The sequence below is a fragment of the Pinus tabuliformis genome, chromosome 7 (genome assembly GCF_031772625.1).
Source record: "Pinus tabuliformis cultivar Carrire ecotype Pingquan chromosome 7, CPIR1, whole genome shotgun sequence".
Lineage (NCBI taxonomy): Eukaryota > Viridiplantae > Streptophyta > Pinopsida > Pinales > Pinaceae > Pinus > Pinus tabuliformis.
In genome coordinates this window covers 2039462244-2039474452 of record NC_142293.1, presented here as the reverse complement: position 1 = coordinate 2039474452, position 12209 = coordinate 2039462244, and positions in this window count along the sequence as shown.

Below are 12209 nucleotides of genomic sequence, written 5' to 3'. Positions count from 1 at the left end.
CTCCTGCACATGTCCCACCTTTACGTATCACCAAAGTTATTTTTTTCACACTCTTCTTCATGATAAGGTCCTATATATCATTATAATATGTGTTAGACACATTCCTACAGCTTAGCACACCTTTAGGTCATAGGCATAACTTTTGTTCTAGGTGTTGTAATGTGTCGTTTCAATTGTCGCACTTAGAAATAAGTGTTGCTTTGTTGTCATTTCAAAGTGTGAATTGATGCTCATGAGTCTTGTATATTCCTTTGGCTTATTTTGATGGAATTTATGTTTGTGACCCATGTTTTAGTTATGTTAAGATGCATTTCATTCTCTTACCATGTTGTTCCCACACTTAACTATTTCGAGAACTCTTCTTGGTCCTTCAATCCAGTACAAGTTGTGAAGTAATTAGCCCTCTTACCAAGTGAGGATATTAACCTATTTATGGGCCTCAATGATGCAATCTTACTCACCAATATTGGTGCATTAATTCCTCCACAATATCACCTCAAAATCACTGCACATTATGAACCTCCCAAGGGCAGTCACTTAATCATTCTTGCTTAGAATGACTCACTACACTAAGTTTTGGTCAACTATGCCTTTCATGACACATAGAACACTCCTAGATAACAACATGGACCACTTATACCCTCTTTTAGAGGAAAAACATGCAATGCAAAGGCCCTCCTAGCCTCCCAGTGTAGTGAAAACCCTCCTAGGAAAAGTGGCTTCCTTTCTATGGCTTCTCTCAGTGAAAAGTGCATTCCAAATAAACAAGCAACCACTTTTGAGTCAAAATTCACTAGACAATAAGGAAAATTGCATTCCAAATCAACAGTAACACCATTTTTTAGTCAAATTTCTCTTTCCTTAATTCCTTTTCTCCCTTTGAGTGCATAGCGTAGTCCTAAAGCCTGAAGCCTTCCCCCTTCCCTATTATGAATTGTGCCCTGCGCCCTCTAAGAGTACATAGCGCACTCCCAAGCATCATCCTCTCCTTCCATTTCCGAACTACACCCTTAAAGTAAGACTTCCTCCTTTTTGAGCACATGGTGCATCACCAACCAACATCATGGTCCCTTCAGCCTTTAGCTTTGTGCCCTTCTTGGCTTCTCTTGAGTGCACAATGCACTTGGGAAGGCCCAATCTTGACCCCTTCAACCTTTGGACTTGTGCCCTACACCCTCCTTAGATCCTCTTTATAGTACAACAACAATTATCATTGGAGCCTTCTTAGTCAACTTATGAGTTCAACTGTGATTTTCCCCATCAAGCCTCCTTCTTTCAATCCTCTCAAGCGCCTATTAGGAGTTGATCAGTCCATTAGCTAGGTATTTATGGAATAGATGGTTTTAAGGCTAATTTTTCCTTTTCCTAAATGTTTTCGGTTGGCAGGAGTACCTTCTTAGCATGACAAGGTGATGCTCAAAGAAGATAGCAAGGAGAAAACATAAAGGAACACCTATAGAGAAGAAGAACAAAAGAGAGCCATTGTGGAGACATGAAGCAGATCATGAACCAAAACAAAAAGAAGACATTGCATAATGACTTAGAGGATTCCAAAGCTCATCCAAGACCATTTGGAGGGTGAATATAAGACACAAAGAGCATCTTTCATGAAGATGAGGCATAGATAAAATCTACCATCAAGAATGTAAGATGAAGCAGCAAAGAAGACAGCTTGGCATTGCCACCTCATCATGAAGTCCATGTCATCATTGTCAAGTTGTAACTTGTACGAGTGTCATCATAATGGTCAATGTGTTTCCATGTTTCATGTCACATCATGTGGAATGTGATGATGTAATTATTAAGGGGGAAAGGAAAAAATGTAATGTGTGGAAGTCCAAGAGTCATATGTGGAATATGAATAGTCACATAGTCATATATGGAAAAAAGAGTTGTATAGGAGTCAAAAAGTCATTTAAAAGTCTAAGAGTTGTTTAGAAATCCAAATTACACACTAGAAGTCAAAGAGTCATGAGGGTAATCCAAGATTCATGAGGATATGAAAGGTCATTCCTATTGTTATAAAATCAACCTCATAAGTCGAGCAAAAGGATTTTGGAGGCTTAAGCTTTGGAGAGATAGTCTTAGCTTCTCTACTTGGCATAGAAGAGAAAATTATTCTTTGGAGAAGCAAGAAGTGAATTAATGTTCCACTATTGGAACTAGTACCTCGTCATTGTAATTGTGTACTTGGATATTTCACCTAATATAAACTTAATGATCCAACACATTTTCATGCATGTATCGTGAATGTTTAGGACTATTATTGGGATGTTTACGGTATATGTTGTGTTCATATGTACTAGAGAAATTGAACTATTTCAATGGCTTGATACTCATCTTTTTGAACGTGCGTTGTATTTGTGAACTATTTTTCTAACGAATATTTTCATACTCTCATGTTTCTCTCTTAGGTTAGTACTATTACTTCCTTCCAGAGACTCACTCTCCTCTCCCACTTGTGAAGGTCTCCTTTTACACATTGCAATCAGTGTTTCACAATGCCAACTTGCTTGTTCAAGGGTTATGTATATAATCTCTTATGTTATCTGTTGAAACCAAGTCGAACCTTTGTGTTATGGTGGTAGGGTCGATACTTCGGATGAGGCTCCTACTCCAAAAGGTGTGAGGTCTAATTGGAACTTCACATGAGGGAGACCCCCTATATGTTGGTCGTATCCAGTACCATCAACATTTTGGCACTAAAAAGAGGGCCAGATAACAATTTGTGCCTGTTGAGTCTGTTTGAATCATAATCATAGAGTGTTTTTCTAACCTATCCCCTAAAAATGAATTAATCTCCACTGAAATTATTCATGTCTTGCCTCAATTTAGGTTTGATAGTGAGGTTGGTACATTTTTATCCAAACACATAAATTATTTTCTTGGGTTTTGTAAATCTATTGAAATCGATGATGAATACATTGTGTTTATTCTATTCACCCTTACTCTTGAAGGTTGTTTTGATCAATGGTGTCATACCTTACCATCTGCCTTTATTCATTCTCTTAATCAATTTCTAAAGGAGCTTCATCAATATTTTGATAGGTATGATTACTGAAATGTTTATAAAAGAATAAATCAACTTATAATGAATCCTAATGAATCAATTAATGATTTTTCTAATAGATTCCTTCACTTATGTTATGAGTTTCTTGAAAAAATGTGGATTGGGATTTATTTAAGCAAAAGTTTGAACATTTGGTTCAAATCTATTTGAATCAGTATGAATCTAAACCCCCAAATGTTCCTACTCTCCCAAATTTTGGAAAATTTCAAAAACCTCTAATTTCAGAGGAGGAACCTACTTTTCCTTTTGTTCCTTGTCCTCCTTTTCTAGTACCAATAGGGGTGTCGTTATGTATTAACAACAAAGTTGTGAAATCTAGAAATCAAATTCCTAATCCATCTGCTCAACCTCCTTCCATTTTCCATAAGTCAGATCCTATGGAGGAAACTTTGGAATGGTTCATGGAACCTAAGGTGAAGGCTAATCCTATTAACACTCATAACCCCAGTCTTGAATCTGATTTTGATACTTGCCCTCCTCAATTATCTCTTTCTCATGATCCCTTGCCGCTTGATTTTCTTGATCAATCTCTTCCATATCCAAACAGTGAACAAGTGCAAGGTAGTCATTTCTCGCAAGTAGAGGAGAGGGAAAATGAGGATTATTTTGATATTTCTTCTCTTTTCCAAAATCCTTCGTGTCAAGATAATGTTCCTCCATCCTTGGTTGATTTTGAGTCTAGGAATCTAGTAATGAAATTGTTTTTCCTCATCAATATGAAGTCTTAGACAACCTTCTTTCTATTGATTCTGACACCATTATTGTATGCAATGATGGTTTCCCAAGTGCAACATTTGATCTTCCAATTTCTCAAGAAAACTTTATTTCGAAAGATTTAGATCTTGAATCTAATTCGGTTAAAGAAGATGTTCTTATTGAAACTTCCTCTTCACCTCACTATCCCTTGTGTTATGCTTTTTGTAACGCGCTCATTTGTGATGAAGATACTCCATGCTCTCCAATTTCATCATCTAATGATTTGGAATTTGAATTGACACAAGGTAGTGGGTAGTGGGATCATCCATGTTCAAGAAAAAGGTATTGAAATCATTGAGTGCCCTATCCATCCCTTATCATTTCCAATTTTGCATGAACAAAATCCTTCTATTCATGGTACTCATGATGTTCATTCAATCTATTTATCCCTAGGTGTTCATCGCTCAAGTAATTTGTTCGTCAAATATGTAAATACTAATCAAATCAATAATATGGATGGTTTCCATTTGGATAATAGTGATCATGTTAATTTTACTAGTGGTAGTTGTTCACACACCATGCATGATCTAATTCAATCTTCAAAATGCAATTCTATAATTCTTGGAAGTTCTGAGACTCGTCAAGGAGTTGAGGCACTTCAACTTTCGTTGATGGTTATGTCAGGTTCTCACAACTCTGGTGAGATCCCTAAAATAAGTCAGGTCTAGATTTTCTAGGAAAATTCTTTTCTTTGCATGGTATTACTGAATCCAAATTCCTTCTTGAGTTATGTTTGTTATTTTGAATATATCTCTTTCAACTTTCAAGATTTAGTTTCTGATCAGATTAAATATTCTATTTCAATTACTTCATCTTCATGCAAATCTCTTGTATCAAACTCAGATTTGTAATGTATACTTGTTGTCGCCAATTTGACCCCTATTTAATTATTGGTTCCTTTTGCCAATTTCACTTTTTACCTTTTCTCATATTCTCATAATCGAAAATTACTTCCACAAAATTTCTTATTTGACCTGCATTAAATTAATTGTTATAGTAATCATCATAACTTACAAAAAATATTATTACATTAAATGAAAATATTAAATTCTAATTTTAAATTCATTTTTGCATAAAAAACTCTAACTATAAATTATAATTATTATTCTAATAAATATTATTATTAAAATAATTACAAAAATTAATAATTATAAATTAAACCAATATTAAATAAATAAATAAATAAAACAAAATTACAGATGAATTAAACATTCTATTAATAAACATTAATTAAAAAATAAATTAATAAAAATACAATTCAAATTAATAAAACATAACACAAAAAATTTATATAAATTAACATCATACAAATTAAACGAAATATTAAATAATTTTAATAATTTTAAACTAAAACCTACCCTATTCACCTTACCTTACCTTACATCTACCTCATGTAACACATTAAAATAGTTTGGAACTAACAAATTTGTGCTTCCACTCAACGATTATTTAAAAGGGTCAATGATATAAGTATTTACCACATGAAAATGTATCATTAAAAAGCCATTAATAAATATTCGTGGCAATGAATTTTAAAACACCCTAAATGTTATTAAAACATTTATTTCAAAGTTCTAACAAATTTTAATGCCCACAACATTTATACCAAAACATGAATCGAATGTTGAGTTTAAATGAAAGGACCATCGAGCTTGATAAGCAACTTAAACCACTTAAATTTTATAATATTATATTTATTTATATATATAGATATCAAGGTTCATATTTATAATACATGTATTATATTAAAGTTCATATATATTTATTTATATATATATATATATAACTTAGGCTTTTTGATAAGTAATTCGGGCTTCTTAAGGATTTTTGCTTTACCATGGGTATGACTGTTAACACTGACAAAACAAAAGTTATGATTATCAAATCCAAGAAGGACACTTACGCTAATTTTATGTATGACAATAATAACTTGGACGAAGTGTATTCTTACAAGTACCTAGGAATTGATATTCATCACAAGCTCAACTGGAACCATAGTATTGAGAAAAGGATTAATGGGGGGTGGAAAACTTATTTTGGTCTTGAAAATAATTGTAAAATAGCAAACCTCGTAATGTGGGATAAAAAGAAGTTCCTCTTTGAAACTTTAGTCACTCCTATTATCTTATATGGTTGTGAGGTTTGGGGTTGCAGCATCTTTAGAGAATCATGGAGAAAGATTGAGCAAATCCAGAAGCGTTTTATAACTTATAACTTGAAAATTAAAAGTAATTCACCCTATCATATTCTCCTTATAGAAGCAGGTCTTCTCCTATTGAGAGCCTATCTATGATTAGGTTTCTGTTTTACAAGCGCAAACTCAATAACATAGACGATCATAGACTTCCTAAGCTAGCTTTAAATTACAGCCAAAACCACCTAAGGCTCAATCGGGGGTGGCATAAAGACACAAGGGCCTGGTTAAACTATTGGGAGATCAACGAAAATGATGCATTGCAAAACATTAATAACATTAAAGATATTGTTACTTCTAATTTCAAAGAAAAAATGTGGTGTGAGAAATATTTAGCGGCTAAAAGAAAATTAAGTTATTATAAGAAGGTCATCAACCCCACCCTAGAAGATCAAAAGTATCTCTCTATTTTAACTAGCTCAAAGAAGAAAAATAATATAGCAAAGATTAGAACGAATTCTCATGAGCTCCATAGTGAAACAGGGCATTGGGCAGTTCCTAAAACACCATGGTTTGAAAGGATCTGCCATATATGTGAGAATAGGAACATCGAGGATGAAAACCACTTCCTCTTAGAGTGCCCCGCGTACAGCCACATTAGATCTTAGTTCCGCAATCTTTGTTACAATACTGGCCTTCCTAGCCTTTTACAATGTCAAAATTATAGTGAGCTTGGGAGGCTTCTCTCCAAGATTTTTGAGCATAGGAATAAAATCTTAAATCAAAATAAATAATTTGTTTCTTTAGATCCGATAGACCAAGTTTGGTCTCAGCAGACATTAACCACCACCACCATCATCATCATCATCATATATTATTTAAAATTAAATATGTATATATTTATTGAAAAATGTGTTTATATCAAAACATAATGAATATTTAAAATTTAAACTTAAAGTTATATTTTTCAGATTTTATTTTTATGGAACTAATAATTAGTTGAAGAAATTGTGTAGGCATTAATTTAGCAAAGGAGAAGTGTTGAAGTTCATTACAAATTTAATAGAGAGGCAAAGACAAAAATTCATTGTTTCTAAAGGGAAAACAAAATTTAATTTAATATTTTTTTTTTTAACTTGTGTATCTGGAAAATAAGTGCATGTTAAATACATATGTTATGACCTAATGTTTTATATAGTGAGAAAAATTTACTGGGTCTCACCCAAGGTAAAAACTAAATTTCATTAATAATGTACTTGAGATAATGAGGAAAACATTATGAAGGGTGAGTTATATTTTGATTCATTTATTAGAGAATTAATTATTATCATTTCTTTTAATTCAATGATATTACTCAAATTATTTTAATGTGGAGAATTCGAGTGGAGATTTATTTAAATGGTAAAATATGTATTATAGTCAATCAAAATAATAACTATCAATGTAATTTTGTTTGGAAGTTACCAGAACTAAAACTAAAATGAACTTCTAGGCATTTAAAAGAAGAGGTAGAATATTGTTCCAGGAACTTTTTGGGGGTAGATTAAAGGATGGTGGTGCAATGGAGATGAAGACCTATTGTTTTTAAGGTTATCATGTACCTGCTACAGTGGTGTTGTTAATTGTCACTGTGAGGATTTTATTTAATAATATATATTTATTTCTTTTCTTTATGTGTGTTGTTTTTATGTGAGGTTTTATTTACTGGTTCATTGTGCAGGTTATTGATATAACATTATCATTCAACAATATTGCATGCAATAATGATTTAAATACTTGAATACTTCTCATTTAAAGCTTTTTTAAAATTATATTTGAATTTATTTGTTGCAGAACGAAATTCTAACAATACATGTTATTTATGATTTTATTTGCACATAAATTTAAATACCATAAAACCAGTCCTCCTATTTTATTTTTTATTGTTAATTTATTTTTCATTTTTCATTTCTTTATTTTACTTGTAATTTGTGGTGATTAGTAATGCTTTGAAATGATCAAATTGATTAATCTTCCATAGTTTTTCCTCCAATATTTACTATTTAGAAAAAATAATTCAATTAATTTAATTGTTTTGTTGTAGGATGAATAATAATAGCACTTGATGTCATATTGTTTCAACTACAAAATTACTATTAAATGCATTTAAACCAAATGTTCTTAACTTTTGTCTTTTCATTTTGTTTTTATTTTAAATTTTACTAACCCTTATGTTTGGTGAGAAATATGATATACTAATTTAAACCTCATTTAGTCATAATGATATTTTATTTTAAAAAGTTTTCACATGTTATAAGCCTATCACTTCTATTTCCTAAAAAGAATTATTTATTTAGAATATTTTTTATTCAATAATATGGCTTATTTATTTCTTAATTAGAAAATCTATTTAATTTACATTATTATACAACGACTATTCAATTTTGATTATCACTAGGGTTTACCCCCTGTGGTGAAAGGGAGGGCAACCCTTATCACCTAATGCAAGAGGATATAGGATCCTCAGTGATGTGGTCTCAGGGTATCCTTAGTTATCGAGACAATTTGAGCACCAACAATACCTTTCATGGATGTAGGAAGCTATGAAGTTGATCATTCTAAAGATTACAATTGGCCGAAGGATTCATGTATATAAAATGTTTTTGAAAGTAATCAACTCCTAATCATTTTCTTCATGGCACCATATGTCCTTTTGAGTATAAATTAATGCTTGTGCTATTTGTTGACAAGTTCTTATTTTTCTTCCACTACATCTTAGTTGGTTTCATTTGTTTTCCATATTGGCATTCCCTTTTAATGATTATGATGTCAATCCAATTTGTAGCCAGTCACAAGTAGATGGTTTGTCATATTCAGCATATGAGGAAGATGATTATTTTATTGGAAGCATTTGTAAAGTTGTTCAAACTAATCTATCTTTGTTGTCTCCTAACCCAAAATCTTATGCCTTAATCAGACCATCTGATCATGTTTCTTGTTTTAAAAACTATCATTCAGATTATCATTTTCCCATTAGTGTACCTAATGATGGGTTTTTTACGTCATTTGATCTTTATGGTTTATCATCTCAATATTTAGATACTTTTCAGGAAGTTGAGGCACTTCAACCTTCGTTGATGGTTATGTCAGGTCCTCACTATCTTGACAAGCTTTCTGAATATGATCAGATTTATTTTCCCTCGCAAGATTCTCATCTTGATTCCATGCCATTAATTAAAAATTCTTTCTCCCAAGGATTTTAGGATCTCCAAGAGGATTGTTTTGAATTTCATGATCCAATCTATCATTAGTTAGAAGCATCTTACTTAGCAAGTCCATTTTCTAAAATCAAGTTTCAATCTCTCTTGATGTTTGCTAAGGAAGACAATATAAGTGCAAGTATGTTCACAAGGAGAAATCATGGTTTGTTTGATTATGATTTTTATTGAAAAGGTAAGGTAGTAGGTCGGTTAAGGATTGTACATCTTTCTACATCTAGCAAAGACCTTCTATCATTGGTTTTCATTGCTCGTATCTTTGTGATTGCAGGTTGGGAGAAAATATGTTGGATTCATTAGAAATATCATTACACTCATCCCTGACCTTCCAATTGGTTAGGTTAGGAGCAGGATTAGTTGCATTTAATTTCCCTTGCATTGCATTCACCCTTTGTCCTACTCTCCATCTAGTCTCTATGTTTGTTTTGTTTTTTTGTTCTCTATTATGCATTATTTATTTACATGTCAATTTATTTTCTTTGTTATGTCTCTTCTTTCGTGTTTGCTTAATAAGACTTTGCATGAAATATGCTCATGTTTGGCTCAAAATACAATGTGGAAAAGCTTAAAAATGGCAATTGAAATGACAACCAATGCTTGGTTAGTTTGTTACCTCTTCTCTATATGGGTCTACATATATTTAAAGTCAATTATGTCTTAATGGAAAAATATGATCCACTCGAATGGAAAGCCTTTGGTTGAACTATAAATCCTGCATCTATTCTAGGATCCTCATTCCTTGACTTGGTATTGTACTTGAATAATGTTTTTCTTGCTAATCCAATCAAGTAGAAAAAGGGAAAAAAAATTAGCGAGAAAACCAATATGAGAGATCTATATTACCTTCTCTGAAGGAACAACCTCTCCTTCTCTCAATAAGTCAAGATCTGTCTTCAACCCATGAAATAAATAACCACATAAGAACAGCTCTATAAATAAAATAAATAAAGGGTGAAAGAAGAGAAATTCTTCCTTCATAGAGAGGTGAAACAAGTAACTTCTCCATGGTATTGTTAAGGCCTACTGGCAGCGGAGAAACACCAGAGATGAAAACTCATACTCTAATTATCTTAAAACCGCATTTATTACCCTTTCCTAGATCGAAACAATTGTGATTTGGCAAGCCCTGATATGTGTTTAACCGAGTAAGGGAATGGAGGGGACTATATCTCTAACTGGTTTAAGTAGGGAATACAAGGTAATCCACAATATGAATCAATACTTTCTGAAAGACTAAGACCTTTCACTTAGAGAATTAAACCTCAATAGTGAAGTGGGAGTTCTACAAGTGTGTCGCCAAGTGTTGACGTTGCAATAAAAACCCTCCAAAAGTTTTCCTATAATTGAATTTTGGAGCCTACTGAGGATCTTACAGTCTATCACCCTATAGTTACTCCATGGTTTAATGATGTTTTGTAAAGTGTTTAAGTCTTCATCCTAGTTTTCAACTGTCAAGTCACTTGCTCACACATGCCCAGTCTTCGATGAGTACATGAGCAATTTCCTTTATGCAAGCTTGAACAGGGATAGCACCATCCATCATGTAGTGCATGTGCAATGTTTAGCTCATTCTGAAAGTCAGCGTGCACTTTACATGACAGTCTCCCTCACTTTGATTGTGTTTGTACTTCTATTTCAGTGAGTTTTCTTAACTGTCACTTTTGCTCACCATTGTTTTTACAAGTGTTGCTTTTACATTTGTGGTTGTCTTGTTTGCTCGCTTTCACTTTAATAAGTGTATTTTTCATGTTGTCTTCTCTCTGGTATGTATTTCTTTCAAGGTCATGTGCATTTTTCAAGTGTGTTCTTCATGTTTTCCTCCTGTCGCAGGTGTCACTTTTGTTGTTTTCATACCTGCACGTGTCACACATTTTCATATCATCAAAGTTAGTTCTAGCACACTCTTCTTCATGACATCATCCTATATATCATTAGAATATGCAATAAACACATTCCTACAGCTTAGCGCACCTTTAGGTTATAGTTTTCACTTTTGTTGTAACTTGTGTTCTAGGTGTTGTAATGTGTCATTTCAACTGTCACACTTAGAAATAAGTGTCGCTTTGTTGTCATTTCAAGTTGTGGTTGATTTTCATAATTCCTATGCATTCCTTTGGCTTTTTTTATGGAATTTATGTGTGTGACCCATGTTTGATTCTTGTTAAGATGCATTCCTTTCTCTTACCCTGTTAGTCCCACACTTAACCATTTCGGGAGCTCTTCTTGGTCCTTCAGCCCAGTGCAAGTTGTGAAGTGTTGACATAGATTGTCATTGATGTCAATATGGCAATATTCGAGGATCCAAAGGAAGAAAACAGAGCCATCGGAGGAAGCAAACAAAGCTATCAGAGCAATGGATGCCAAAGAATACACTGTTGGGAGCTATCGGAGCAAAGTATGGCAAAGAATGCCAAAGAATACACTATCGGAAGCTATCAGGAGCAATATATTGTATATGCATGCAAATACACTATCGGAGCAAAGTATGGCAAAGAATGCCAAAGAATACACTATCGGGAGCTATCAGGAGCAATATAGTGTATATGTATGTAAATACACTATCGAAGGCAAAAGACTCTTATATACATGCATTTACACTATCGAAGGCGGAAATCATAGTTATATATGAATACACTATCGGAGCGGAGAAATATGTATATATCGGAGTATAAAGGCAGATATATATATATATATATATATATATATATATATCGGCGACAGTGTAATCGGCGGGTTCGGTTATATGCCATCACCCCAAAACCCCCGATAGCGATATATATGCGTGGACCTGACGAAACATATATGTTTGGGTATATATTATATCGCATCCACCCTATCAGGACTCGCATATCGCAATACCCAAAGGGTTGTCCTCCTGCAAGCGTTGATTGCAATGAATGTTGCGGACCCGATGCAACATTGCAGTTTGGTCTATTGTTATGTCGCATCCAACATATCGCAAGTGCTTAAGGCCTTGCTGCCCTGAAAGCGC